Below are 27570 nucleotides of genomic sequence, written 5' to 3'. Positions count from 1 at the left end.
TTCCTCTCCAGGCTGTTGTCCCTTCGTGCCGCCGGCCCATCAACTCCCCTTCACCCAGACATTGGTCTTCATCTCAGAGCCTTGCTCTGGATCCCATTCTGCTTTTCTTCCCCACTTTGCACATGTTCTTCTGGGTCGCCCAGCTCGCCTGTGGGCACGGGGCACACACGTGCAGTCCTATATTTCTGTCTTCCACGCAGCGCCTGATGCACGGCAGGCTCATATTAACCAAGGACCAGCTCACACTGTCAAATCAGGAAATCGCGGTCTGTGGCTCTGAGGACCCTTGGGATGCCTTGTGGATTCTGATTAAACTTCCTCCAACTCTGCAGCTGTCTGTGACCTGGCTTCTGTTGACCCCTGTGGATCCTTGACTTGGATCTCTCTGCTAAGAACACTGAGACCGATAATGAAGGCTGAGGCTGAATCCCTAGGAGTGTTCAAGGAAGATCAAATGATCCCCTGGGTTAGCATCCAACAACCCAAATTGAAATTTGCTGGGGGCGTGTGCGTGTGCACGAGTGTGTGTGTGTGCGTGTGTGTGTGTGTTTTGATTAGTGAATCCTCTCATTTGCTCATCATCCAAGCCATAATCCCTTTTTTAAGCCATAATCTTTTAAGCTTTAATCTCACAGATTATGTGGTCTTTAGCTTCATCTTTGAACAGACCTCTGTGGGATAGAGGATCTTTCCCACCAGGGGGTTTAATTCCTTTTCCAGTTGGTTTTATTATTGTTTGGTGTAGTTTGGTTTATGTTTGGGTTTTGTCTCATTGTTTTAAAAAAAATCTATCAGGGAGAGATGAAATCAGGGAGAGTCTAGACATTTTAAATGAATTAAGGACATGCTATCACCAGTCGGGTTTTCTCAAGCAGACACCCACCAAGACGGAGTTCTGGGAACAAGATGTTTTTAGGGATCAGTACCTATGAAGGGAAAGGGGAGGGAGATGAAGTCTGGCTGCAGTGCAGGTTCTCCGAAGCCTCGGCCGACCTGGCAAAGAGCTCTGGAACAAACACGGCCCACTTTGTACACTGCGTGTCTCTCAGTCAGTGGACGAGTACCACCCAGGAAGGCCGTGACCTCGGGCAAAGCTGCTGTCTGCAGCTGAGGCAGATCCAGCCCAGGGGAGCTGCCAGCTGGAGGCCACCGGATGACCTCACCCTGGAGCTGGGCAGCAGGTCCTGCCGACCCTCTGGACAGAGTCACGCAGGACCTCTGAGAATCCACACGCACCTGGTCAGGGGACAGCATGGTAGGGAAGGTGGGGTGAGTTCTCGGCAACATTTTAGCAAGTGCCGTGACCCCCCAGTTCTCAGGCCCACTGTCCATTCTGCGACGGCTGGCCTAGATCTGCCCACTGTGCCACCCAAACAGCAGGCACTTGAGCTAGGAATGGAGTTGCTCTGTTCAAATCACCCTAAGAAAAGAGGTTCCAGGAAGTGTGTGATTATTCAGAGGGTACTGGAATGCCTAGGAGCTGTGGAGGAGTTTTGATCAATCTGTGCTGAGCCCCATCCATAAGGAGGCCAGCACCCCTCCGGCATGGCAGTCTCCCTGAAGACGGCTTCAGCCAAGTTGCCCAAACCTGGTTCTGTCCCAGGTGCTGCTTATGTAGCTTAGAACTCCCTCCCGGGCCTCTTCAAGGAATGAGAGGAAGGAGAAAGCAAACCACCTCTGCAGGTGCCTCAAGCTCCCCATTGGGTGGGAGATCTATGGATCTGTCACCTGCTGTTTCATTCATCCGACATTTACCGGGTGCCTGCTTGTGGTGGACCGCGCAGGGGAAGCCCATGTCCTCGCGGGCCTGGCAGCGGGGGAAACGTCTGGGCCGCCCATCACCACTCTGGATTGCATGCGGGTCAGGTGGACGTGGCCCCAGCCCACAGAGCTTAGAGTCTTAATGGGACAAAGCTCCAAATGAAGCTGATGTCAGGGGCTCCTCTAGAGCAGATCCTTCGTGCCACTTCATCCGGACTCCGTCCTCTGATGCGGTGTGGGCATCTAGACCGTGCCAGTGCATCTGGGCCCGCACACCCATGGGCACTTCTGAGTTTCCAGAGATGCTGGGACAGAAGCCCCCGGGACTGTGACAACCAAACGTCCAGGTCCTTCTTCCCGCTGCGCTCACCACCAGCCAGCAAGGAACATAAGCGGCCCCCGGTCTCAAAGCTGCGGGACTCTTGAGATGTCCAGTGGGGCCCGCTTCGTGCCTGAGGTCTTTTCTTCTCTCCATGGACACCATCCACGACGTTTGTTTCTGGCAGATCCGGGAGGACAAATGGGGGTGGAAACCTGCTGTTCTAACCAAGCCTTACTGTGGGGGGCGGTTCGGGGTCCCCTCCGAGGTCAGAGCCGGGGGTTGTCCAGGGCTGGGGGTAGGGTGCGGGGGTCTGCCAGCCAAGGTCTGAATCACAAACCACCCGCATGCCCACATACTCTCAGCACCACTGCCGGGCCGGGACACTTTCTGCCTGTGTCACAGCCACAGCTGTAAAAAGAGAGATTTAATCAAAAGAGCGGTGGTGCCCCAGGGGACTGTTCGGTCCCCGGTTCAGCTGAGGCTTCAGGTTACATAACTGCCAGGGTAATGAAGGCTGGGAAGCTCCGAGGGGCCATGGGATTTTTCTTTTTGATCTCGGACTTCCAAACCAGATCCCAGGGGGCTTTAAGTCTCCCGTCGTCCTATTTTAAATAATCTCCTTTCAGGTGTTCTTTTTTCCTGCCTCACTTGGATTGGCTTCTTCTTCTAGCATTTGCACTGAGCATTCTCCTTGAAATGTGCAGGGGAGGAGGGCCAACCTGTCTTAAAATGCATTGGTTGCTGCAGGGGGCAGGCGGAGGCAACTGGGAAGAGGGTCACTGATGGAGACCCCCAAGGAATGCTCTCCCCGTTTCCAGCCCCGCGAGTGGGCTGGGTAAGAATGCCCACCAGAGGCAGGCTGCCTGGGTCCAGATTCCAGTGTCACCACTGCATTCGTTTGCTGGGGCCACCATAACAAAGCACTGCAGGCTGGGGGCCTTAAACAGCTGAAATTGATTTTCTCACATTTCTGCAGACTAAAAGTCCAAGATCAAGGTGTCTCAGAGCTGGTTTCTTCAAGCCCTCTTTGGCTTGGAGATGGCCGTCTGTCTTCTGCATCTTCACATGGTCTTCCCTCTGTGCATGTCTGTGTCCTAATTTCTTCTTAGACGGACACCAGTCATATTGGATTAGCGCCCATTCATATGACCTCATTTTACTTTCATCACCTCTTTAAAGGCCCTAACTCCAAATTCAGTCACATTCTGAGGTCCTGGGGGTTAGAGCTAAAACACGTGAATTTGGGGGACACAATTCAGCTCATAACAACCATGTACGAACTAGGTGATCTTAAGCAAGTAATTTTTATGCTTTTGTGCCTCTGTTTCTTCATCTGAAAAATGGGCACAGTGATCACGCCAGCCTCATGGGGTTTTTGTGAGGATTAACTGAGTTAATAACTCATGAATTATGTATGAATTAGAACAGTGTCAGGAATTGTTATTTCGGGGGGAAGCAGAGCGAATTCTAAAGGCACAGCCTTTTCACTGTAGAGATCCATTGGGAAGAGACATGACCAGCTCCATCCTCAGATAATGGAAAGGGTCTGTGGTCAGTTATTTTTACTGTTTGAGAGTACCGAGTGGTTCCAGTTCCTCCAAACCAAAGTCTAAAGCCATGGCAGGTGGACCCCCAGGGCAGCACTCCTGCCCACCTGCAGTGGCTCAACATGTGGCAGCAAATCCCTTTACTTTTCTCCCATCAAAAAATAGAGTCTGCAAATAGCATTATTTCATTCTTTTTCATGACTGGGTAATATTCCACTGTATATATGTACCACATCTTCTTTAATGTCATTTGCAGCAGCATGGATGGACCTAGAGATTGTCATATTGAGTGAAGTAAGTCAGATAAAGACAAATATCGTATGATATCGCTTATATGCAGAATCTAAAAAAAAAATGATACAAATGAAATTATTTACAAAACAGAAACAGACTCACAGACTTAGAGAACTGAACTTATGTTTACCGGGGGGAAGTGTGGGGGGAAAGGATAGTTAGGGAGTTTGGGAATGACATGTACACACTGCTATATTTAAAATAGATAACCAACAAGGACCTACTGTATAGCACAGGGAACTCTGCTCAATATTCTGTAACAACCTAAAAGGGAAAAGAACTTGATAAAGAATAGATACATGTATATGTATAATTGAATCGCTTTGCTGTACACCTGAAACTATCACAACGTTGTTAATCAACTCTATTCCAATGTAAAATTAAAAGCTAAAAAAAAAAATAGTCTGGTTACCTTCTCCTTGACTGTGGGCTTGCTGGTGCTTCCCTTCCAGCAAACACAGCGAGGCAGAGGTGACGTTGCATGGCTTCCCAGACGGGTCCAGAAAGGCAGTAGGGCTTTCGCCCAGCTCTCTCTCGGTTTCTCGGGACATGGACCTTTGGAGTCCTGAGCCACCGTGAAAGAAACCAGCTACCCTGAAGCTGCCATGCTGGAGAGATGATCCAAGGTTAGAGAGAGATGCCCAAGGAGCCCCAGATTTCCTGCCCCAGCTGTTTGAATGTGTCCAGCCCAGAAGCCAGACATGAGAATAAGCAATCCTATTTCATATGATTCCAGCCCCCGCCCCAATCCTCAAGCCACCGCAACCGATGCCCACTAGAGCAGAGACAAGTGGTCACCGTGGACCCACGGGGTCTGTGAACATGGGTGTGGTTGGCTTATGCCACCACATTATGGAGTAACCTGTTATACAACTGACAAAGCTGGAGCCCCAACTTAGCTGAAATCCAGCCACTTCTGGCAGGCTTTGTTGGGTGCTTCTCCCAGCTGCAGCCCCTCCCTTGGAGCACTGGGGTGTAGATCTATGATAAAGAGCTCTACAACCTGTTAATGTTTGTGTTGTGTTGAGTTTATGGAAAACTGGCAGAAGGAACTTTTGTTTACCGGCCATGACAGTTGGTCTTAAAAAACCAGTTCTCATTATAGCTTGTCTTGGGAGTAATAAATTATGGGTGCAAATTAAATGATAGCAAGGGAAAATCTTAACTGATTGGAAGGTTGATCAAGAAGGAAAACACAGAGGGTGGGGAATATCTATGGTTTTAGGACACTTTATTCTGAAGGAAAAAAATCACTTAGGACCCACCAAAAGGTCACAAAGCCCCTCCCCCTCATCCCCCAAAAGGCCCTCCTTTGCATTTTCAGAGGAACTAGACCACTTTTTCCCCCTGGTTGACTCACTCCGTAATCCCCAACCTTAACTCAGTAACTGGGAGTTTCACCAAAATCTGCCTCACCTGAGGGTCTCCCAGCCCATCCAAGCTATAATCCTGCAAAGCCTCCCCACATCACCTCAACTCCTTAGCAGATCATTTTATCATCAGGGCAGCTTCCAGCATGTTAGAAATAAGAATAAATCGTGATTCCTTTCCCTTTGGGAAGAAGAAGGGATGAATTGAGGATGCTTAAGAGTCTGTGTGCTGGCAGTCCTCTTTGGGGGAGAAGCTTGATGAGACAATGATCGCACTTCAGCATCTCAAGTTCAAAGCTCTTTCAAACCAGTACGTTCTGCAGCGCTCTATAATGGGAAACCTTATAGATGGTGAGAGATTAGGCATTCTTGAGGGAAAGAGATGGGAAGAATAAGAACTGACATCACCAGAACATTAGCTGTTTGACGTTACAGCTTGACCATGGGCTGAGGTTCACCGGGGTGGGGTGGGGGCAGGCAGCTGCAGGTCCACCCCAGCTGTCATCGGATGTCACTGGGACGCCCAGCACATTGATGGGGGAAAGCAGATGAGACGCCCCCCCAAGCTGGCACATTACTGGGTCTTCTGTCTTGTTTTGGCAGAGCAGCTGGATGGGTCGTTCATTCACTCCTTACCTGAGAAATGAGGCTTGAGCTTCTGTCCTGGGTGAGAGATGAGAAAGGGGAGTGAGGAGGGAAGGTGAAGGAAGCTGCAGCTCTGGCCTCATTCTGAGCCTGCTTTGCAAAGACAGACAGAGAGAGGTAGAGAAGGCTGGGCTTCCAGCTCTCGTCGCACCTGCCAGAGTAAAGGCTGCCAAAGCCCAAAGACATTTTTCAAGGGCCCTACCTTAGTATCCTGCAGAATAAAATATCACTGGCCCTGAAAAGGTCTCTTACTTGAAAAATAAAACTTTCTGTGCTGCCAGTCTCTTTCTGGTTTGGGTTTGATTTGAAATGTGTCTTTCAGATTTTCTGTTCTCTTTCTTCAGTGGCCATTTGAGAGTTCGTTTTCCAGAGTCTTCACCCTCAGGAATTCCCTGAAGTTCCAGTGGTTAGGACTTGGTGCTTTCACTGCCGGGACCGGGCTTTGATCCCTGGTTGAGGAACTAATATCACTCAGTGCGGCCAAATTTAAAAAAAAAAAAAAAAAGTCTTCACCCTCACAGTCTGGAGGTAACAAAAGAAGCCAAATAACATATTTTCGAACAACCCTCCAAAATTCCACCAAACTTCCTGTCTTTAAGAGTGCCTCTTGATTGACATCTGTCCAGTTGTGGCTTTCTCTGTTCTGACAGCAGTCCTGCAAGGATGCTTAACTGGATTTCCAAAGGTTGACATTATCAACCCAATAGATTCAAAATAGGTGCATTTCCCCTATATCTCTTAGCTTCTTAAATAGTTAGCCCCACTCACCCCCTCAACAGTACCCCTTAGCTCTTAAACCTCACTTCCTCAGGCTGTGTTTATGGACAGAGGGGTTTGTTTTGTTTTGTTTAACTAAGGCTACTTCATATTGTTCACCCCATAAGGAACTGGATCTTGACATTCTTTTTCAGAAAGTTGTTGTCCTGGACCAGTTGCCCAGTGTTGGTCCTGGTCCCTCCAGGAGTAATACCTAATTCCCAAACATGGAATGAAGTGTTCCTTTTTGTAGGACTTCTATCCCTTAGGTATGTCCCAAGTGTCTGTTTACTTCTAAACCAGTGTTTCTCAAATTTTAATGTGCACATGGATCCCTGGGGGTGTAGTTAACATGCAGCTTCTGACTCAGGAGGTCTGGGGTGGGGCCTGAGGTTCAGCATTTCTAGTCGGCTCTTGGTTGGTGCTGCTGCTGCTACTGTTTCCCAAACCACACTCAAGAACAAGGCTGTAACTTCATTCTTTTACATGTAGCTATCCAGTTTTCCCAGCACCACTTATTGAAGAGGCTGTCTTTTCTCCATTGTGTATGCTTGCCTCCTTTATCAAAGATAAGGTGACCATATGTGTGTGGGTTTATCTCTGGGCTTTCTATCCTGTTCCATTGATCTGTATTTCTGTTTTTGTGCCAGTACCATACTGTCTTGATTACTGTAGCTTTGTAATATAGTCTGGAGTCAGGGAGCCTGATTCCTCCAGCTCCGTTTTTCTTTCTCAAGATTGCTTTGGGTATTCGGGGTCTTTTGTGTTTCCATACAAATTGTGAAATTTTTTGTTCTAGTTCTGTGAAAAATGCCATTGGTAGTTTGATAGGATTGCATTGAATCTGTAGATTGCTTTGGGTAGTATAGTCATTTTCACAATGTTGATTCTTCCAGTCCAAGGACATGGTATATCTCTCCATCTGTTTGCATCGTCTTTAATTTCTTGCATCAGTGTCTTATAGTTTCCTAACACCATACACAAAAATAAACTCAAAATGTATGAAAGACCTAAATGTAAGGCCAGACACTATAAAACTCTTAGAGGAAAACATAGGCAGAACACTTTATGACATAAATCACAGCAAGATCCTTTTGAACCCATCTCCTAAAGAAATGGAAATAAAAACAAAAATAAACAAATGGGACCTAATGAAACTTAAAAGCTTTTTCACAGCAAAGGAAACCATAAACAAAATGAAAAGACAACCCTTAGAATGGGAGAAAATATTGTAAACGAAGCAACTGACAGAGGATTAATCTCCAAAATATACAAGCAGCTCATGCAGCTCAATATCAAAAAAACAAACAACCCAATCCAAAGATGGGCAGAAAACCTAAATAGACATTTCTCCAAAGAAGATATACAGATTGCCAAAAAACACATGAAAGGATGCTCAACATCACTAATCATTACAGAAATGCAAATCAAAACTACAACGAGGTATCACCTCACACCGGTCAGAATGGCCATTATCAAAAAAATCTACAAACAGTAAATGCTGGAGAGGGTGTGGAGAAAAGGGAACCCTCTTGCCCTGTTGGTGGGAATGTAAATTGATACAGCCACTATGGAGAACAGTATGGAGGTTCCTTAAAAAACTAAAAATAGAACTACCATATGACCCAGCAATCCCACTACTGGGCATATACCCTGAGAAAACCATAATTCAAAAAGAGTTATGTACCAAAATGTTCATTGCAGCACTATTTACAATAGCCTGGTAATGGAAGCAACCTAAGTGTCCATCGACAGATGAATGGATAAAGAAGATGTGGCACATACATACAATTGAATGTTACTCAGCCGTAAAAAGAAACGAAATTGAGCTATTTGTAATGAGGTGGATGGACCTAGAGTCTGTCATAGAGAGTGAAGTAAGTCAGAAAGAGAAAAACAAATATCACATACTAACACATATATATGGAATCTAAAAAAAAAAAAATGGTTCTGATGAACCTCGGGGCAGGACAGGAATAAAGACACAGACGTAGAGAATGGACTTGAGGGCATGGGGAGGGTGAAGGGTAAGCTGGGACTAAGTGAGAGAGTGGCATGGACGTATATACACTACCAAATGTAAAACAGATAGCTAGTGGGAAGCAGCCACATAGCACAGGGAGATCAGCTCAGTGCTTTGTGACCACCTAGAATGGTGGGATAGGGAAGGTGGGAGGGAGACACCAAAGGGAGGGGACATGGGGATAGATGTGTACGTATAGCTGATTCACTTTGTTATACGGCAGAAACTAACACAATTGTAAAGCAATTATACTCCAATAAAGATGTTAAAAAAAAAAAAGAGCAAGGCTGTAGGGCATTTCCCATCTTCTGCTCTGTCTGTCTTGCCCAGCACCACCCGCTCCACCCCCTTTTTTCAGAAACCCTCCTCTCTGCTAGTCTGCTCCTGCCGGATCATTACCATAAGGCGCTGAAGCCCAGAAATGCCACATCTCCTTGTTGCAAATGCAGACCTGTCACTTTCATCAGGCATCAAGCATCCGTGCAGCCCCTTTCTTGCGTCAACATCAGGGAAGATGCACAAAGGTGCTGGGTCCCAGGCACCTCTCCTTAGGGAGGTCCTGCGGAGTTCCTGCTGTGCACTTGCAAGGTCAAGGGCACAGAGAGAGAACCAGATGAGAAAGCAGGAAGGGTTCGGGGCTGCACTGGGCCAGTGCCACCAGCCTTCAGGAACTTAAGAAGAGCAGTTGGACTGGATGCGGGCTGGGGCGCTGGGGCTGGATGCTGAGAAGATGCCTCAAGCGGCAGGTGAGATGGAAAGTGAACACAGACCCACTGGAGGGATGAGATGGGCCGAGAGGAGGCTGGCCTGCTGACGGCTGAACATCGACCAGGCTTCAGAGGATGCCAAACGGGGAACCTGAGACAGTGTGTCTGGGTAACGTCCAGGGTCTGTGAGTGAGCTGGTACCAGTGCCTGGAGAGAGCTCTCTGCTTGTCCTGAAACACAGCCACAATGCACACCCTCGAGGAAGGGTTTCCGATCTGAAAGAGCTGAAAAATGAAAACCCGTTTGAGGGAGCGGGGTCCAGAACGTTCTCACTCTCATTCTTGACGTCTGTGTAGACACCACGCTTTTGGCTCAACTGGGGAATAGAGTCTCTGAAAGCTGACATCACATTCCAAACATGCTGTGCTATTTTCCAACCCAGGAGCATAAAGATGAGCTCACTGTAAGTTTTCTGGGGGGCTTGGGGGTTAGGTTTGCTTTCTTTTCTAAACAAGAGAATCTACCAGAGGCACTGAGTTGAGTTCCGAGTCTTCGTCCACCAAGAGAAAGGGGTTCCCGTCAGCAGCATGGGCTGTGCGCTCTGTGCTCTGGGGAACTTGCCCTGGAGGCTTGAAAACCACAGGCCCATTTCGCTCTCGTCCATTTGATTTTGATGGCGGCAACTCTCATGCCCTAAAGCCTGTCTCAAAAAGCGTGGTTCTTGGCACTAGAAATTTAACTTTTAACTTTCTGTGCTGACTGCCAGGCTCGGTGTGCTCAGCTCTGAAGCAGGAGCTGCAGGAGAGGCAGCAAGCCCATGGCCCCCTTTGCCGAGGCTGAGCCTATCAGTAGGCTCCCTTTTTTTTTCCATTAATTAATTAATTAATTTTTGGCTGCGTTGGGTCTTTGTTGCTGCACACGGGCTTTCTCTAGTTGCGGCGCGGGGGCTACTCTTCTTTGCGATGTGCGGGCTTCTCATTGCGGTGGCTTCTCTTGTGGAGCATGGGCTCTAGGCGCACGGGCTTCAGTAGTTGTGGCACGTGGGCTCAGTAGCTGTGGCTCACGGGCTCTAGAGTGCAGGCTCAGTAGTTGTGGCACACAGGCTTAGTTGCTCTGCGGCATGTGGGATCTTCCTGGACCAGGGCTCAACCCCATGTACCCTGCATTGGCAGGTGGATTCTTAACCACTGTGCCACCAGGGAAGTCCTAGGTTCCCATTTTTAACGAGTAATATTCATTACAGGTTCACGATGTCCTGGGGTTGGTCAGCACACTGCCCTCTAGAATTGTGCTGTCCAGGATAACAGCCACTAGCCACATTTAAAATTTAACTTAATTTAAATTTAAAATTCAGTTCCTCAGCCATACCAGTTCCATTTCCGGTGCTCACGAACCGCTCGTGGATAGCAGTGACCATATTGGACAGTGAGGATTCTAGACTGTTTCCGTCATCACAGAATGTTCTGTGGGACAGCTGCTCTAGGACTTCTGCACACACATTGCCTCGATACCCCATGCTGGATGGAAAATGGGCCTATCCAAACGTGAGCCGAATATCTGGGGAAGAAGAGCGAGTATGTGCCTAAGAAGAGAGGCCACACCTGGATCAACCCAGGTGGGCTGAGCTACCTACCAGGTGCAGACCCCTGCTGGCCAGTCACATTCCTGTGTTTTGGGAGGAAGAGACAGCGCTGAAGAGTTTACTTAATTCTCCACAAAAGCCCCCCCCCTTTTTAATTTTTATTTATTTTATTGAAGTATTGTTGATTTACAGTGTTATGTTAATTTCTACTGTACAGCAAAGTGATTCAGTTATACATATAGATACATTCTTTTTAAAATATTCTTTTCCATTATGGTTTATCACAGGATATTGAATATAGTTCCCTGTGCTATACAGTAGGACCTTGTTGTTTATCCATTCTATAGATTACAGTTTGCATCCGCTAACCCCAAACTCCCCAAAACCCCTTTTTCTGAACTAACTTAACAGCTCTTTCTCTTGTCAGGAGGCAGGACATAGACCTCCCTAAAAAGAGCCAATGCCTCAGGAAGTCTTTTTGGGCTTCATCTCCTATTATTTTTCTTCAAGAACTTACTTGCTTTGACTAGGTGCCTCCAGCTCTTGTTTTGAGGCCTCTTTACCTGGCATCTGCCTTTCCACTCATCCCTACTCTCTGATGCATTGATAGGACTCTGCTCGGTTGATCTTGCCTTAACCTCTGAAGAGCTTTTTCTAAACTTGCTCAGTGACTGCTATGCAGTCCGTGGGCCCAGAATCCTGGAACCCAGGCCTAGAATGGTGCCTCACTTATCTGGGAAGGAGGTTGACACAGACATATTGGCTGTGTCAAAGTAAAGCTGTGTGTTTGAGTCAGCTATTGCTGTGTAACAAGCAGCCCCTAAATCTCAGTTGTATGTAACAGTAAGCATTTATTCTCACATATCTGTTCATTCTGGGGCCACGATTGAGACAGCAGCAGCTACTCAAAGGAAGGTCTTCTCATGGTGATGGCAGAAGTATAATAGGGCAAGAAAAATATGCCAGACCTCTGAATTCTAGGCTCAGAACTGGTGAACCGTCACTTCTGATCTCATTCCAATGTCCAAAGGACTTGGAAAGTACATTCCACCTTTTATAGGAAGAATTGCAAAGTTATGTGAAATGGGGTGTTGCTCCAGAGTGAAGAATCGGGGTCAATAATTCAGTCTGAGACACTATGCTAGACCATTTATCCAGATCTTAGAAAGAGAAAGTGAGCTCATACTCACTGAATCCTGATTCAGTGTATGAGTTCTGGATAATGTCTGTTCTCTATTGCTGTGTAACAAACTATACAAAAAGTTACAACCATTGTATATAGTTCATAACTCTGTGGGTCAGCCATTAGAGCTCAGGTCAGTGAGATGCTCCTTCTGGTCTGGGCTGCTCTCAGCTGCGTTTGTTTAATGTCTCAGGCTGGGAAGGCTGCACCTCACATTCTCCAGCAGGCTAGCCCCAGCTTGCTGGTGGAAGCGTTCCCACTGAGAGCCAAGCTCAAGGCCTCTAAGGACCTAGGCTTGGAACTGGCACCCCAGCACGTCTGCTGCATCCAGTGGCACAACAAATCAGACCAGATTCTGGGGATGGAGGAGGGAATAGAGTCCACCTCTTGATGAGAAGAGCTTCAAATAATCTAGGGTCATATTTGCAGTTTACTAGATAGATCCAGGATATATATTCCACAATTGGAAATAAAAATATAAGGCTTGGTCCCCATCCAAAGTTTACCATATAAAGTCAACCTGAGGAGCGAAAAGTATAAGTGCAGGTAGAATTCAGAGAAAGATGTGTCTCTTTCCTCAATTTCTCTCTATGCAGTAGGGGCGTCACTGCATGCCCTGTCTTACTTGGTGAGTCAACATTTAAAAGCATTTGACATTATATAATATACTATGATGGCAGCCAGTCATTATAAATCCAACATCACTCCAGGAACAATTCACTAGGTCTCATCCAAGACGATTTCCATGAAAGTCCAGCCCCAGCCAATACCACCTGTCAGGTCTTTTCTAAGGGTTGGAGTTGCAGCTGCTCATAACAGCTGTCAACAACAGCTGCAGCAGTAACACTAAACTACAAGTTACAACACTTTCATTTTTTCTAGGAGGCCAAGTGACTACAAACATATATTGTGTCCTTTATCCCAACAGGAGTATATTTATTCAGGAACAGTTGGCATGCAAGTAGTAACTCCTTAAATTATATATCTTTACCATGGAATCCCAGTTTTCCTTTTCATCCCACCAAGAGTTTTAATGCAACACTTTCTTACTTCAGATATTTTTAATCTCTTCATCTGGTTCAGATTTCTTTTGGATTGCCCTTTCTCCATATTTGCTGGATTCTATTTTTCTTCCCATTTATCTGTGGGACTAGTTTGTTCACTTTCCATACGTTAGCCCACCATAGCTTTGTAGGGTGTTGATGAATTTGTTTTAGTAACAGTTATTATTTTTGATATTACTTGGATTTATAGAATAGTTCAACTTAGTAATAGTCACTTAGTCCAATAAAAATCCATTGGAATTCAGAATGAAAGGTAAATTAATGTTTCTTGAGTGCCAACTACATCCAAACTCCACAGTAAGCCTTGACATTATCCTGTTCATCCTCATGTCAGTCCTAAAAGAGGAGGGTTGTTATTTTCACGTTTCAGCTGAGAGAACTAAGGCTCAGAACAGTGAGCCTTTCCTAAATTCTCGGAAGAGAGTTAAGAAGAGCAAGAATATTATTTATGTCACTTTTCCTGATGACAAAGTTGCGACATAAGTGAGACATAGAGTAAGTCAGAAATTCCAATTTTTTCTCAAAACCATCCACTTTTGTACTTTGTTCATCATAGGTGATGAAAGATGGGTGTTTAATTGAACAGAACCAAATCCATCTTTAGGGTACCAGTGTAATTTATGTCAAGAGGAAGTGATTAGTTTTTGGTCGTATCCTCCTGGGTTCTGATTATGTCTTCCCAGGGAAATGTAAGAGACATGAAGCTGAAGTAATTAGTGCGTCCTTGTGAACTGTCAATGCCAGCACTTTATATACTCTACATAAAACCTGAAAACTTTACATAAAATTACTCTGGGAGTCTTACTCCACCCACAAGTATTCTAACCACCAGGCATCAGGAGGAAGAATAAACAATATTGATGTAGAGGGAAAAAATTAGCTTCTGAGGCCTGTCTTCCAATTCTGGCAAGGCTTTGCTTATTTCAGTTACTAACAACATGCCTATTTGATCCTTCTCCCTCCCACCCGCCTTTCAAAATGAATACGGGCTGTCACGAAGAGCCAGTTGAATACAGAGAAAAGATCATATAGAAGGTCTTAGGGGAGATCACAGAGAAGAATTTGGATCCCAAACTCCTAACTGGGGACTCTTCCTACAAGGTTATACAACCAGGAAATGCCTGACCCACTGGAGACCTTCAGGTCGACCAGGAGTGAAGCCCATTAGAGCCATTCAAACTCCCTTGTTACCGGCAAGGCAAGGGTAGGCTGGGACAGTGTCAGTGTTGGAGTCTGAGTGCAACAGGCATTTAGGGAAGGTCCAAGGAAATGAAGGCACTCACATGGGGTCCCTTCTACTGAAGGATGAAGATACCTGTTCCTGTTCTTTCTAAGAAGCGGTACCATTGCACACAATCCATTCTTCCCAGTCACCATCTCCTCATTTTTCCATGTAAAAATATTGTTATTCTGTTACATCTGGATTTTCTGCTTTGTGAGACTACCTCTCCCACTATCACCATAGCATCTCTACCTTGCAAGATTTGGGCTTTTTGGAAGAGGAGAGAATTCCTTTACAGGCAGACCTCAGAGATTTTCAGGGTTCAGTTCCAGACCACTGCAATAAGGGGAATATCACAGTAAAGTAAGTCAGGAATTTTTTGGTTTCCCAGTGCATATATAAAAGTTATGTTTACTATACTGTAGTCGATAGGTGTGCAATAGCATTATGTCTAAAAAACGGTGTACATATGTTAATTTGAAAATAATGCTGTTGGGGAAATGGCACCAATAGCCTTGCTCAACGCAGGGTTGCCACAAACCTTCAATTTGTAAAAATCATAATATCTGCAAAGCACAATAGAAAAGTTCAATAAAACGAGGTATGCCTGTACTTAGTTTCAGCACTCCTAGGCTTAACATGATTTTTGACCTTTCTGCTTTTAGAAACCTCAAGGTCACTTATACCTTTTACGGACATAAAGGAATCCTGACTCTTGTGTTTACAAGGCAGATGGGCTGAGGATGGATGAAAAGGCACAGAATGAAAACTATTCAATATTCTTGGGGGAGGAGGATTATGATAAAATAGATAAAGGAACCACACACTGTAAGATACAAGGAAGAGAAGACTGAGTCATTCCTGACCAATATTATTTTAATCGTTCCACTATGTTAGTCAGCAGTGGAAGGAACCCCACAGTGCCTTCCCTTGAGAAGAATGTTCAGTTGAGTGATTTGTGAGATATTTATCTGCCACAGTCATTGAACAAGTATAAACACTGGGTAATGATAAGAGAGACAGGATTTCGTAAGCAGACATGGATTAGAACAGGTAGCAGCAAATTTGAAGTAACTTTAAAGGAAATTTTAATTAGCTGCCAAGTTGAACAGATACCTTAAGGAAATACCTGCAAAAGTGGAAATGCTCTTATCATTGATGAGTAGAGAAAGCATCAGAGTGACAGTAGCAAGACGGTGGAATGGGAAGCACAAGGCACTCCTTCCCCCATGGAGACACCAACTTAAAAACAGTAATATGGACCAGGCACCCCTTCCCCTGTGGAGACACCAACTTAACAACATAATATGGACCAGAAACCCCTTCCCCCATGGAGACACCAACTTAACAACAATAATATGGACCAGAAACCCCTTCTCCCATGGAGACACCAACTTAACAACCTAATATGGACCAGAAACCCCTTCCCCCATGGAGACACCAACTTAACAACAATAATATGGACCGGAAACCCCTTCCCCCATGGAGACACCAACTTAACAACAATAATATGGACCGGAAACCCCTTCCCCCATGGAGACACCAACTTAACAACAATAATATGGACCGGAAACCCCTTCCCCCATGGAGACACCAACTTAACAACAATAATGTGGACCAGGCACCCCTTCCTCTATGGAGACACCAACTTAACAACTATATATGGTGTATGAACCATATATTGCCTTTGTGAGAACTTCAAAAGCCAGTTGAAAGGTCACAGCACCCCAGGTGAGTGCAATGCCAAAAAGAGGTGCATTGGGGCAGGTAGGACAGTCCATTGCACTTACCTGCCATACTCCATCCCCCTCCAGTGCGGTGCAGCATGATCAGGAGAAAACTCCCAACTCACCGCCCCCCCTCTGGAGGGAAGAGAAAGGTGGAACGCGTGTCCAGTGTTCTGGCTTTTTAGGGTGCTGCCCAAGGGACCAATTTCTGTCTTACCTGACTCAGATCACCGACAGGGAAAGCAGTAGCGACCTTGGATGCCTGGGGGGCCACTGAGAAGGAAGGTGAACCCCCTGACTTACCACAGCACCAGAGAGATTGCAGCATCACACACAGACACCAAGCGGAGCTCCTGAGTAGAAACAGGCACATTTCTTCAGCTGGGAATGTACACATACAAGCCTAGAGAAGATGCAACCCCAGAAAAGTTTTGAGAAACCTATAGAATCTCTCGCTGGGCTGCTTGGTGACGATTTTTCCCTGTGTCGAAACAATCTGTAAAGACTGGGAGAAGTGGCTATTTTTTTCAGATGCCCAAATCTCAACAGAAGATCAAAAGGCACACAAAGAAACAGGGAAACATGGTCAAATCAAAGGACTGAAAAATAAACTCCAGAGCCTGACCCTAAAGAAATGGAGACCTATGAATTGTCTGACAAAAAATTCAAGGTAACTATCACAAAGATACTCAATGAGCTAAAAGAGAAAACAGATAACTAAATGAAATCAGGTAAAAAATAGATGAACAAAAGGAGAATATCAACAAAGAGAGAGAAACTATTAAAAAAGAACCAAAGAGAAATTCTGTAGCTGAAGAATAAAGTAACCGAATGGAAGAGTTCATTCAATTCACAGGAATGTTTAGAATAAGCCAAAATACAGCAACTTTCCTCTTTTTTAAAATTACATTTTAAATTTTATAGCATCCTAAGGCCTCTTGCCTCTCCTTCTGTCCCATTTTGACAATCAGGAAGAGCAGAGGAAATAAATGTGGTAGAAACATCATTCTGTGTACTTTCGCATCCGTGGGATTTGTGGAGAGGGAGGGTAGGTTGAAATTATGGGCTTAAAGAAGGATTTTGCAATTATCTTTCATTCCGTTATAATTAGTAAGCCTCTCTGTGGGCAACGCAGGGACTGTTTGACCACACTTTAGTCTCAGAATTCAGTGTTACAGCATTCTTGAGGACCAAGAATGGGTCCCGAGTTTCTATAAATTTGGACTCTACGTACTGCCCAGTCCACACAGCCCAACCCTCAGCCGTGCTAAGGCTTCTCTGTGCGTCAGCAGGAAATCATGCAGGAGTTAAAAGCATGAGCACGGGTGAGCCTGGAGAACATTATGCTGAGTGACATAAGCCAGACACAAAAGGACAGATGTCGTATGATCCCACTTACATGAAGTACCCGGAGGAGTCAAATTCACAGGGAACAAGTAGAAGGGCGGTTGCCAAGAGCTGGGGGAGGGAATGAGGAGTGAATGTTTAATGGGTACCGAGTGTTGGTTTGCGAAGATGGAAAAGTTCTGAAGGTGGATGGTGGTGATGGTCTTACAACATTGTTTTTTTTACTCTTTCAGTGACTTTAAATTGATAGTCTATTCATTTACAAAATTCACTTATCCTGTTCATTTGCTTAATAGCTAGGATTCAAAGTGTTAAAGATTTGATTTACCCAAGTGGAAAAAAAGACTAAGTAAGCATTTTTAAGCGCCGTTTCCGAAGAATATGCCCCATGTTTCAAAATTATTGTTTGTGCCTTTAAATGACAATACTAACATCCTACTAACGACCGCATTATTCACTAATGCCACTGAACTATATACTGAAAAGTGGTGAAGATGATAATTCTTATGTCATGTATATTTAACTGCAAAAAAAAAAAGAGTTTAAAAAAATACAAGCAACATGGGCTTCAGACTCTGGCAAATGTGGACCTAAGTCTGCCACTTTCAGCCACGGACCTCGGGCGTGTCCCTCTGCTGTTCTAACCTCTGTTTGCCTCTCTGTAAAATGGGAGTGACCACAGGCAACCACACAGGATCGTTGGGAGAGATGGAGGGTGAGACAGGTTCATTAAAGACACCCACTCCCCAGGCACTGCCTCGGGTGCAGGGCTTTGGGACCCCAGCTGGCCTAAGGAAAGCAGGACATTTTTATGTCAGGAAAAGAATTTGAAGCACACTCTGATTTGAACCCTTGCTGGGCGTGGAATCGGTCGAGGTCAGGGCCGCCTGGCACCTGGCACGTCGAGGTTCATGCTAGGACGAGTATATTAGTTCCCTACCACCACTATCACAAAGTACCACAAACTTAGGGACTTCAAACAACACAGATTGATCTTCTGACAGGTCTGGAGGTCAGAAGTCTAAAGTTAGAGCGTCAGTAGGTCTGTGTTTCTTCTGGAAGCTACAGGGGAGAATCCAATGCCTTGTCTTTTTCAGCTTCTAGAGGCACCTGCATTCCTTGGCTCAGCCCCTTCCTTGTATCACTCCAGCCTCTTGCTCTGTCATCATGTCTCTCACTACTCTCTCTGACCCTCCTCCTTCCCTCTTCTTGGGGCCCTCGTAATTACTCTGGACCCAACCAGGTAATCCAGGAAAATCTCCCTGTCTCAAGATCCACGATTTGACACCTGCAAAGTCCCTGTTAGCGTGGAAGCTAATACATCCTCAGGTTCTGGGCTGCTGACGTGGACGTCTCTGTGGGCCACTGTTCGGCCGCCACCCCAGGCAGTCTGTTTTTTCAGGAGACCATCAAACAGCCCCTTACGTTACCCCTGAGCCCAGCGCAAAGGGTGAAGAGCAGGACGGCTCTGGGCACGCTGTCCTAGACAGTCTTTTTTTTTTTTTTTTTTTTGATTTATTTATTTATTTATTTATTTTTAAAACATCTTTATTGAAGTATAATTGCTTCACAATGGTGTGTTAGTTTCTGCTTTATAACAAAGTGAATCAGCTACAGATATAGACAGTCTTTTAAAAACGCTCAGCCTGGTCCTGGAACTTCTTGCGTTGTTTGGATTTGACAGCCGGGCCGGGTAGACTCTACCTGCCACGTGGGAGTTTGTCTTCCCTGGGCGTTGTAAGCTCCTGCAAGATAGGGACCCGCCTTCCATTTTATTTTTATTACTTGAGGCAAAAACAGTCTTTTATATAATGCTTACAAGCCTGGGCTTTGGAGTCTGTCCGCTGGCTCCACGACTGGTTGCACAAGCTTAGCAGGTGACCGTGATCCTCGGTTTTCCACATCTGTAAAATGCAGACAACATCATGTAGCACTGCATGCGTCAGCCGGGGCTGCCTTAGCAAAGTACCACCGACCAGGGGGCTTAGACAACAGAAATGTATTTTCTTTTTTTTTTTTTTAATTAATTAATTAATTTATTTATTTATGGCTGTGTTGGGTCTTCGTTTCTGTGCGAGGGCTTTCTCTAGTTGTGGCAAGCGGGGGCCACTCTTCATTGCGGTGCGCGGGCCTCTCACTATCGCGGCCTCTCTTGTTGGGGAGCACGGGCTCCAGACGCGCAGGCTCAGTAATTGTGGCTCACGGGCCCAGTTGCTCCGTGGCATGTGGGATCTTCCCAGACCAGGGCTCGAACCCGTGTCCCCTGCATTGGCAGGCAGATTCTCAACCACTGCGCCACCAGGGAAGCCCCCAGAAATGTATTTTCTTACACGTCTGGAAGCTAAAAGTCTGAGATGCAGGTGTTGGCAGGGTTGATTTATTCTGAGGTCTTTCCTGCTGTGTCTTCACGTGGTCCTCCCTCTGGATTTCCTTTTTCTTTTCTTCTTCTTTTTTTGGCATGCAGGATCTTAGTTTCCCAACCAGGGATGGAACCCGTGACCCCTGCGGATTCTTAACCCCTGGACCGCCGGGGAATTCCCCAGATTCCCTCTTCTTATAAGACACCAATCACGTGGCATTAGAGCCCGTCCTAGGAACCTCATTTTAACTGAATTACCTCTTTAAAAGCCCTATCCCCAAACACAGTCCCATTCTGAGGTCCTGGGAATTAGGGCTACAAAATGTGAATTTGTGGGGCGAGACACGACTCAGCCCATGACAACCACCCGCCTTCAAGAGCTGCGTGGGAACGAAATGCACTAAAGCCTGTAGAGAAGAGCCATTAGGATGGTGCCTGGCACTTGTAAATGTTCAATGAACAGCTACTGCTGCTGCTATTCTTTCTCAAGGAAGTTAGCCAGCACTCCCTCCCACCCCTTTCTATATCTGCTATAAAATAGTTCACATGTTTATAAGAGGAAAAAAAGCCTCCCGTGCCTTCCGTTTCCTTTCGAGTTCCCTACTCAGCGTTTATTTTTATGCTCATGGCCGGGCCTGAGTACTGAGTTGCTGCCAGTCAAAAGGGATGTGTGTTGTTTGCTCCACGGTAATGGAATTTATATGCTGTAAAAGGAAGCTGCTTATCTCTTTAAAATGCTCATCATCAAGGCATGCCTGAGTCACCTTCTTCAGTGCAGCAATGCTGGCTTTGATTTTCACAGACCACTTTTGGTTGGCTCATGCCCTTTCACTGCTGGGATCTAGAGTTTTGTCCTTCATAGAAGAATTGAGAAAATGAGTCTTGCATTGACAGATCCCTGTCGCCCAGCTGGCACCAGGAATTCTGCTGGGGAGACTCTTGGCCCTCTAAGGAGGAAATGAAGGGCTTTGCACTAGGTGGATACAGATACTCACCTGTATCAAAAGACTTGTGCCAGAATAGTCAGAGCAGCTTTAATCATCACACGTCAAAACATCCCAAATATCCATCGACAAGTCAGTCGATAAACAAATGGAATAATGATCAACGATAAAAAGGAACAAATTATTGATACACACAGCATAGACGAAGCTCAGAAATATGCTGAGTGAAAAGAAGCAGATGCAAAAATGCACACAGTGTGTGATTTCACTTATACAAAGTTCTAGAACTGTGAAAACTAAACTATGGTGATCGAAACCAGATCAGCGATCGACTAGGTGGTGATTGGCTGGAAGGGGGATAGGAGACACTTCTGTGGGTGACAGAAATGTTCTGTGTCCTGACCGGGACGGGGCGGGGGGGTTACATGGACATACATATTTGTTTATAACTCATTCAGCTGTACATTTTAAATGGATGCATTTTATTGCTTGTAAATGAAACTTCAATTTTGTTCTTTAAAAAGCAATCAACAAATAAAACAACATCCAACCAAATAGAAGCAAAGTAATCTCATCAATTTCACAGCCCATGAAATTAGAAAAAGAGACATTTGACTACATTTTTCGTATTTGTGCATATGTTTATCTCACAGGCACAGGCTATTTCTAATTCACTGATGGCTGTGGAATGTGCCCATTTTTGAGCAGAGGATCTGTCTCTTTATCTGGTTGGTTCTCAGGAGGGATACTTACCTCCCCTGTCTACAAGCTTGCGTGAATAAAGGTGTGATGCACAGAGGGAGTGAATCCATCGTTTCCCGGACACCAAGAATAGTCTAGAAACTTTCATGAGTTTCTACAGGACAGAAATCAGATGCGATTGTTTTGATCCAGAGCAGGGAAAACTTCCATCCAGAGCACCTGTAGGAAGGGATGAAGGTGGAGATGGGTGCACTTGAGGGATGTCCTGGGTCCTGGAGGAGATCTCAGAGCTTCCAGCACAGAATCAGAGGGTGTGGCGTGTGAGTTGGGTGGTGGGGAAGGAGTTATCAGGGTCATTCATCAAAGGACCCTGTTTGCGCCTCGGACATCTATTGCTCTGTAACCAGCCACCCAAATTAGTAGTGTGAAATAACAACCATTTAATTCTCAGTAAGTCTGTGCTCCGGGAACTTGGAGAGATCCCAGGAGGGATGGCTTCTCTCCATTCCACAGTGTCTAGGGGAACACTGGAAATACTAGGGATATGCAGTGTCACTGGAAATGCTGTACTGGCTGGAGGTGACCTGAATGGCTGGGATCATCTGGAAGATTCCTGGACGGGGGTGACTTGAGGCTGGGCTCAGCTGGAACCGTCACCTGGAGCACCTGCCTGTGCCCACCCCCCCCCACGTGGCTGGGGCCTCCTCACACCATGGCAGCTCCAGGGCCTCAGATGACTTTCCCAGCAGCTCAGGGCTCTGAAAATAAAGCAGACACTCTATGGCCTCTTGTGACCTATCCACTTCCTTTGTACTCTGTTGGTCAGAAAGCCACAAGCCCACCTGGATTCACAAGGAGGGGTCGTAGAGCTCCAACTCCTGATGAGAGGCGTGTCCAAGAACTTGTGACCATGTTTGAAAACCACCCTAACCCTAAAACAAGTGAATCAGTTGGCCCTTTCCCATCTCCATCAACTGACTACTGGCTTTCCCAAGGCAGAGCCAGAAAAATGGTCTTTAAAGCAGGGGAAGATCTGTCTAGGGAGGCTTGTGACTTCTGCTACAGGAGTTTGTGACTGAGAACGCCAAGTCTGAGCCTAACACTGCACCTGTACCATGTCCAGAATTACAGAAGACTCATCAAATAAGTAGTCAGGTAAACACACTCAGGTATTACATCCCCTCTTTGGGGCCCTACAACACTGACCACACACCCTAAAGGGAAGCTTGCCTACCTGCACACCCTATGTACCTTCACAGAGCTAGCAATCAGCTCTCCCATTTAGAGGGCCTGGGGGAAGTAGACCCATTCACCTGCAAAGAAAACTCAGGCTAGTTGTTATATGACTCGGCTGTTAGTTCATATGTATGATCAAGCCTCCAAAGACCATCAGGCATTTGAGGATCTTTCCCAAAGGAAGGATCAAACTGGACAAACAGAACAGCTGTCCACCAAGAAACTAAAGATAATTCAGGTGACAGAAATGAACTTTAAAAAATGTAATTCGTATCCTCATGAGTTTCACAAGGATATTGAAGCCATAAAACCAGAACAGGCTGGTATTTAAAAGGTGTGGGGTTAGGCAATCAATAAAAAGGTAAAAAGAAATTGTTTTTAAAAACTTTTTTTAAGATTTTGCACTTTTTTTTTCTTTTACATTATGGTTTATTACAAGACATTGAATATAATTCCCTGTGCTATACAGAAGGACCTTGTTGTTTATCTATTTTATATATAGTAGTTTGTATCTACTAATCCCAAACTCCTAATTTATCCCTCCCCCCTTGTTTTTAAAAATTTCAATGTGATTCCCAAATGTTAAGAATATGAAAAGGACTAAAATAATAAAATTGACATACGGCTGACCAGAACAGACTTGAGAGGAATCATTCAGAGTAGGAAGAAAAAGTGACGGGAAATATGATAGAAAAATTAAGAAACATGGAAGAGCAATCTGGGGGCTCCAGTATGAAATCTAACTGGAGTTCCAGAAGAAGAGAGAGCAGAAATTGGAGGAGAGGAAGTCAACAAATATACAATAGTAGGAAATTTCCTCTCAACAGAAGGAAAACATACATCCACATATTGAAAGAGCTGACACAGTGGCAGACACAAAGAATGAAAGTAAACTTGTACTTAGCAACATCTGCATGAAATGTTTAAACATCCAGCCAAAGATCCTAAAATTTTCAGAAAGGAAATAGGTCACGTACAAAGGAATGGAATTGGACTAACTTCAGAATTCAATTGGCAACACTGAATGCCAGAAGACAACAGAACTATACTTTGAATGTTAGGAAAGATAATGAGTTTGAACTGAAAATTCTATAGTTAGCTAAACAAACAATCAAATGGGAGATAAAATAAAAATATTTTCTAGCAAAAGCTTCAGAATTTTACCTCTCACTTAATTAACCTTTTTTAGGAAGCTACTTAAGAATGTGCTCCAGCAAAATAAGGGTAAAATCTAAAAAAGAAGTTGGCAAAATTAACACAGAAGTCCAATGAAAAGAAATCCTAAAAAGCCAGCTGAGCAAGCAAGTCTAAAAAGGAAATGCTCCAAATTTTCAAAGAAAGAGGGTTCTAAGGTCTCCAAGAAGATGAATGGAATTAATTGCAAGTCATATAAAAAAAAATGTAAGTGTCTTCACATGCTGGTAATATGGGGAAGAAGGCACATGTTGAGTCTCCCAGCAAGGAAAGAAATATAGTTTCCAACTCCAAGACAAAAAAATCTATGCAAGAAATGTACTGTGAATATATAGTGCAAACTAAAATATGGAATAGTTGTTTTTTAAGAATGATGTTTAAGGTAATAGATTCTCCTTTATCTTGACTAAAGAACATTATCTTTGGAATGGCAAGTGGGTCATGGCATTGACCCACAAGAAAAGATTACGTTCTGAGCACACTATTTGAGTGGGAATATTCACTTACTAGTAGTAATAATGTGACTGCTATTTATTGTTTTTCTACATTTAGACTCAACCTTTAGATAAAACATAGACAACTAAAAGATGGTGATAGACTAGAATGTAAATGTTTTTAACGTTGACAACGTCAAAATCGAGTTATACCTGAGAGAAGTTTAGAACGTAGAAGGTGGGATGAGGAGGTGGCTGAAGGGGGGGATGTGAACGCTCTTGCTCTACCTAATATGGAATGAAGAAGTACTTCCAAAAGTTAATGGAATGTGAAATAGAGGAAAAAACCTTCAGAGAGATATTAGCGCAAATAATAATAATATGCCTTTCAAATATTAAGAGAATAAGGGGATGTAAGGAAAGATATAAATAAGTTAATCTTTACTTTTCATAGTGGGATTCAATAGATATCTAAAATGGATAAATCTAGAAAGAGCTATTATGATCCTTTTATTTGTCATTAGGAAATAAGAACAAAACAACTAAAAATGAAAATAATTAAAAGTGTACACTGCTGGCAAGAAGGAGGAGTGAGGAAGCTGTTTTTCCTTGTAGACCCTTAAGTACTTATCTAATTTTTTTATGCAATTTAATTTTCTTAATATGGAGATAAAGTCATTAAGATAACCCCAAGAAGAACTAACTCAAGTATACAGGAGAGGAGGAGGAGGAACAAGGGAGAAGAGAAACACCAAGAGTAGCTGTCTCTTATTACGTAGGCTTTAATCAGAGTTCTAAACCTGTTACATAGATCAATGCATTTGATCCTCATAATAACCGTGGAGGGGGATGCTGTTATTAGCCCCATTTTGAAGATGGTAAAGCTGAGGCACAGACATAACAGCTTGCCCACAGTCGTATGCCTGGAAGTGTGGGAGCTGGGATTTGAGCTCAGAGACTCTGGCCAGGGGTCCTGGTCTTCACCATCTGCCCTACTGCTTTTCTCGTGTTTCATAGTGAGAGGTCAATAGAAACCAATATATAGAGGTAGAAGCAAATTAGTTGGTATTAGTTTTGTGACACCTAAAATAACCCAAAGCAGAAATGTTTAGAATGGTTACCTCTGGGGAGTGAGACGGGGGTGAAGGGCAAGGGCAGGCAGAAGATTTTTATTTTCACGCACAGTCAGTTGTACTGCTTGATTTTTTTAAACCATAATCATCACTTTTATATTTGAAAGTTTATCTTACACAAGACCTACAAATTTCAGTGGATTATTAATTGCAAATCAGATAGAAATAGGAAGAAGTTTATGAAAACAGTGTATGACTCTTCTGTCTCCCAAGATTGAAAGTAATTTGTATAAACGTGCATGACTTAGGCAACCAAATGCACCCTTAGGAAATTTGATTTAAACATTTTGGGACTTCCCTGGCGGTCCAGTGGTTAAGACTTTGCCTTCCACTGCAGGGGGTGTGGGTTTGATCCCTGCTCAGGGAGCTAAGATCCCACATGCCTGGGGACCAAAAAACCAAAATGAAACGTGAAACAGAAGCAATATAGTAACAAATTCAATAAAGACTTTAAAAACGGTCCACATCAAAAAAAATTTGTTTAAATAAACATTTTATTAAGTATTTGTTTCATTTGAAGGGAACTATATTAAAACTTTCTTGCTAATACTTCTATCCAACTTTAAGGCTCCAGACAATGATTAGACTTTATCAGTCTTGTGACTTAGTAAAAGTGAAGCTATGTGACCTTTGAGACCAGCTCGTAAGAGGCTATGCAGCTTCTGCCTGTTCTCTTGGGACACTTACATTTGGAGCCCAGAGCCCTCATTTAAGCGGTCTAACTGCCCCGAGGCTGCCACACTGTGAGGAAGCCCCAGCCACAGGGAGAGACCGCTGGCAGGTTAGGCCAGTAGCCCTAGCTGGGAACCCAGTTGACAGCCAACATCAACCACGAGCCCCGCCAGTGACAAAACTTCCGATGATTCCAGCCCGCCGCCTTTGAGTCTTTCCAGCTGAAAGTGACACCCAGCAATTCCACACTTCTTGTTTTATCCTGATGTGACTCTCAAAGTAAATTTTTATTCTAAATCTAACAGAGATATTAAAACAGATCTACTTTATAAGCAGACTGATGGATGGCAACACTGCTAGGGTGTGGGCTCTGAAATATTCATAAGGAATAGGTAAAATCTATTGTTATCTCTCAAAATCGCATACACATAGGTGGGGTTTCCTTCTGCGTTGTGTGGGACAGGGGATGCCTGGTAGTTTCTCATTTCTGATTATCTGGACATCCTGCAGCCTAACAGGTGGTAGCAGGATGGGGCAGTGGTCTCAGCCCCTGCTGGATGTTAGGAATCACCTGGGAAGCTTTGAAAAATCCCAGTGGCCCAGCCAGAGCCTGGCGCAGCTAACTCAGCATCTCGGGGGGGTGCGACCCGGGCATGAGTGTTTCCTAAAGCTTCCAGGTGATTCCACTGTGCAGCCACAGTTGAGAGTCTGATTCAAAAGGCCTGGGGTGGGTCCAGGACTCTATTATCAAACAGACCCAGGTCATTCTTATGATCAGCTAAGTTGAATAATCCCTGGCAAAGGGGTAACTGTGTGGGCTCCACAGGTATTCAGACCTGGTTCAAGGTGTGACTCAGTCACTTTCAAACTCTGACCCTTGGGCAGATTATGTAACCTTGCTTAGCCTTGGTTGACTCATCTGTAAAATGTCAAGAGTAAAAGATTGGAAGGAAAAAGGCAGGTAACGTGCTTGGTGCAGCGTTTGGCGCATAAGAACCAACTTTTAAATGTTGGCTGTTAAGGAAGGGGCTACATCACGGGCCATGACCTCCTGGGAAACAGCCCAATACCGGGTCCCTGAAGGCCCCAAATCGTTCAGAGAGGCTTTTTCTTTCCTGGGAACGAGACAGGGCGCTCCAGGTAAAGCCACTCTTTGTCCCTAATGCCTCCATGGACGAACTTCCTCTCACCCCGGAATCTTAGGGTCTTCTCAGACACTTTTGCGTGGATCCTTGCACACTGCTGAGGGGCTGGTGTGGGTAACAGTGGTCATTCCAGGTGGAGACGTGAAGTGAGGATGTGAGCACAGGCCGTGCGCTGGGAAGAGTCGGGGGACGGAGAGGAGG

The 27570-nt window shown here is 44.9% G+C and overlaps 1 protein-coding gene and 1 long non-coding RNA gene across 6 annotated transcripts in view; one reads left to right on the top strand and one right to left on the bottom strand.

Annotated features, from left to right (window-relative positions):
- The window catches only part of SLC24A3 (solute carrier family 24 member 3), a 465640-nt gene that overhangs the window by 366694 nt on the left and 71376 nt on the right, over nt 1-27570 (top strand). The window lies entirely within an intron of this gene.
- Nucleotides 68-27550, bottom strand: LOC309645917. Of its 2 annotated transcripts, XR_014255122.1 has the most exons (4): nt 19881-27550; nt 19370-19454; nt 17603-17661; nt 68-5957 (listed from the first exon to the last, which is right to left on the bottom strand). It is a non-coding gene; the product is annotated as an uncharacterized lncRNA (long non-coding RNA). The 2 variants fall into 2 exon arrangements; XR_014255121.1 differs by having other exon boundaries at nt 17603-19454.

This window comes from Balaenoptera physalus, assembly GCF_965194825.1.
Source record: "Balaenoptera physalus genome assembly, chromosome: 16".
Taxonomy (NCBI): Eukaryota; Metazoa; Chordata; class Mammalia; order Artiodactyla; family Balaenopteridae; genus Balaenoptera; species Balaenoptera physalus.
This window is presented reverse-complemented; position numbering and strand designations above follow the sequence as displayed.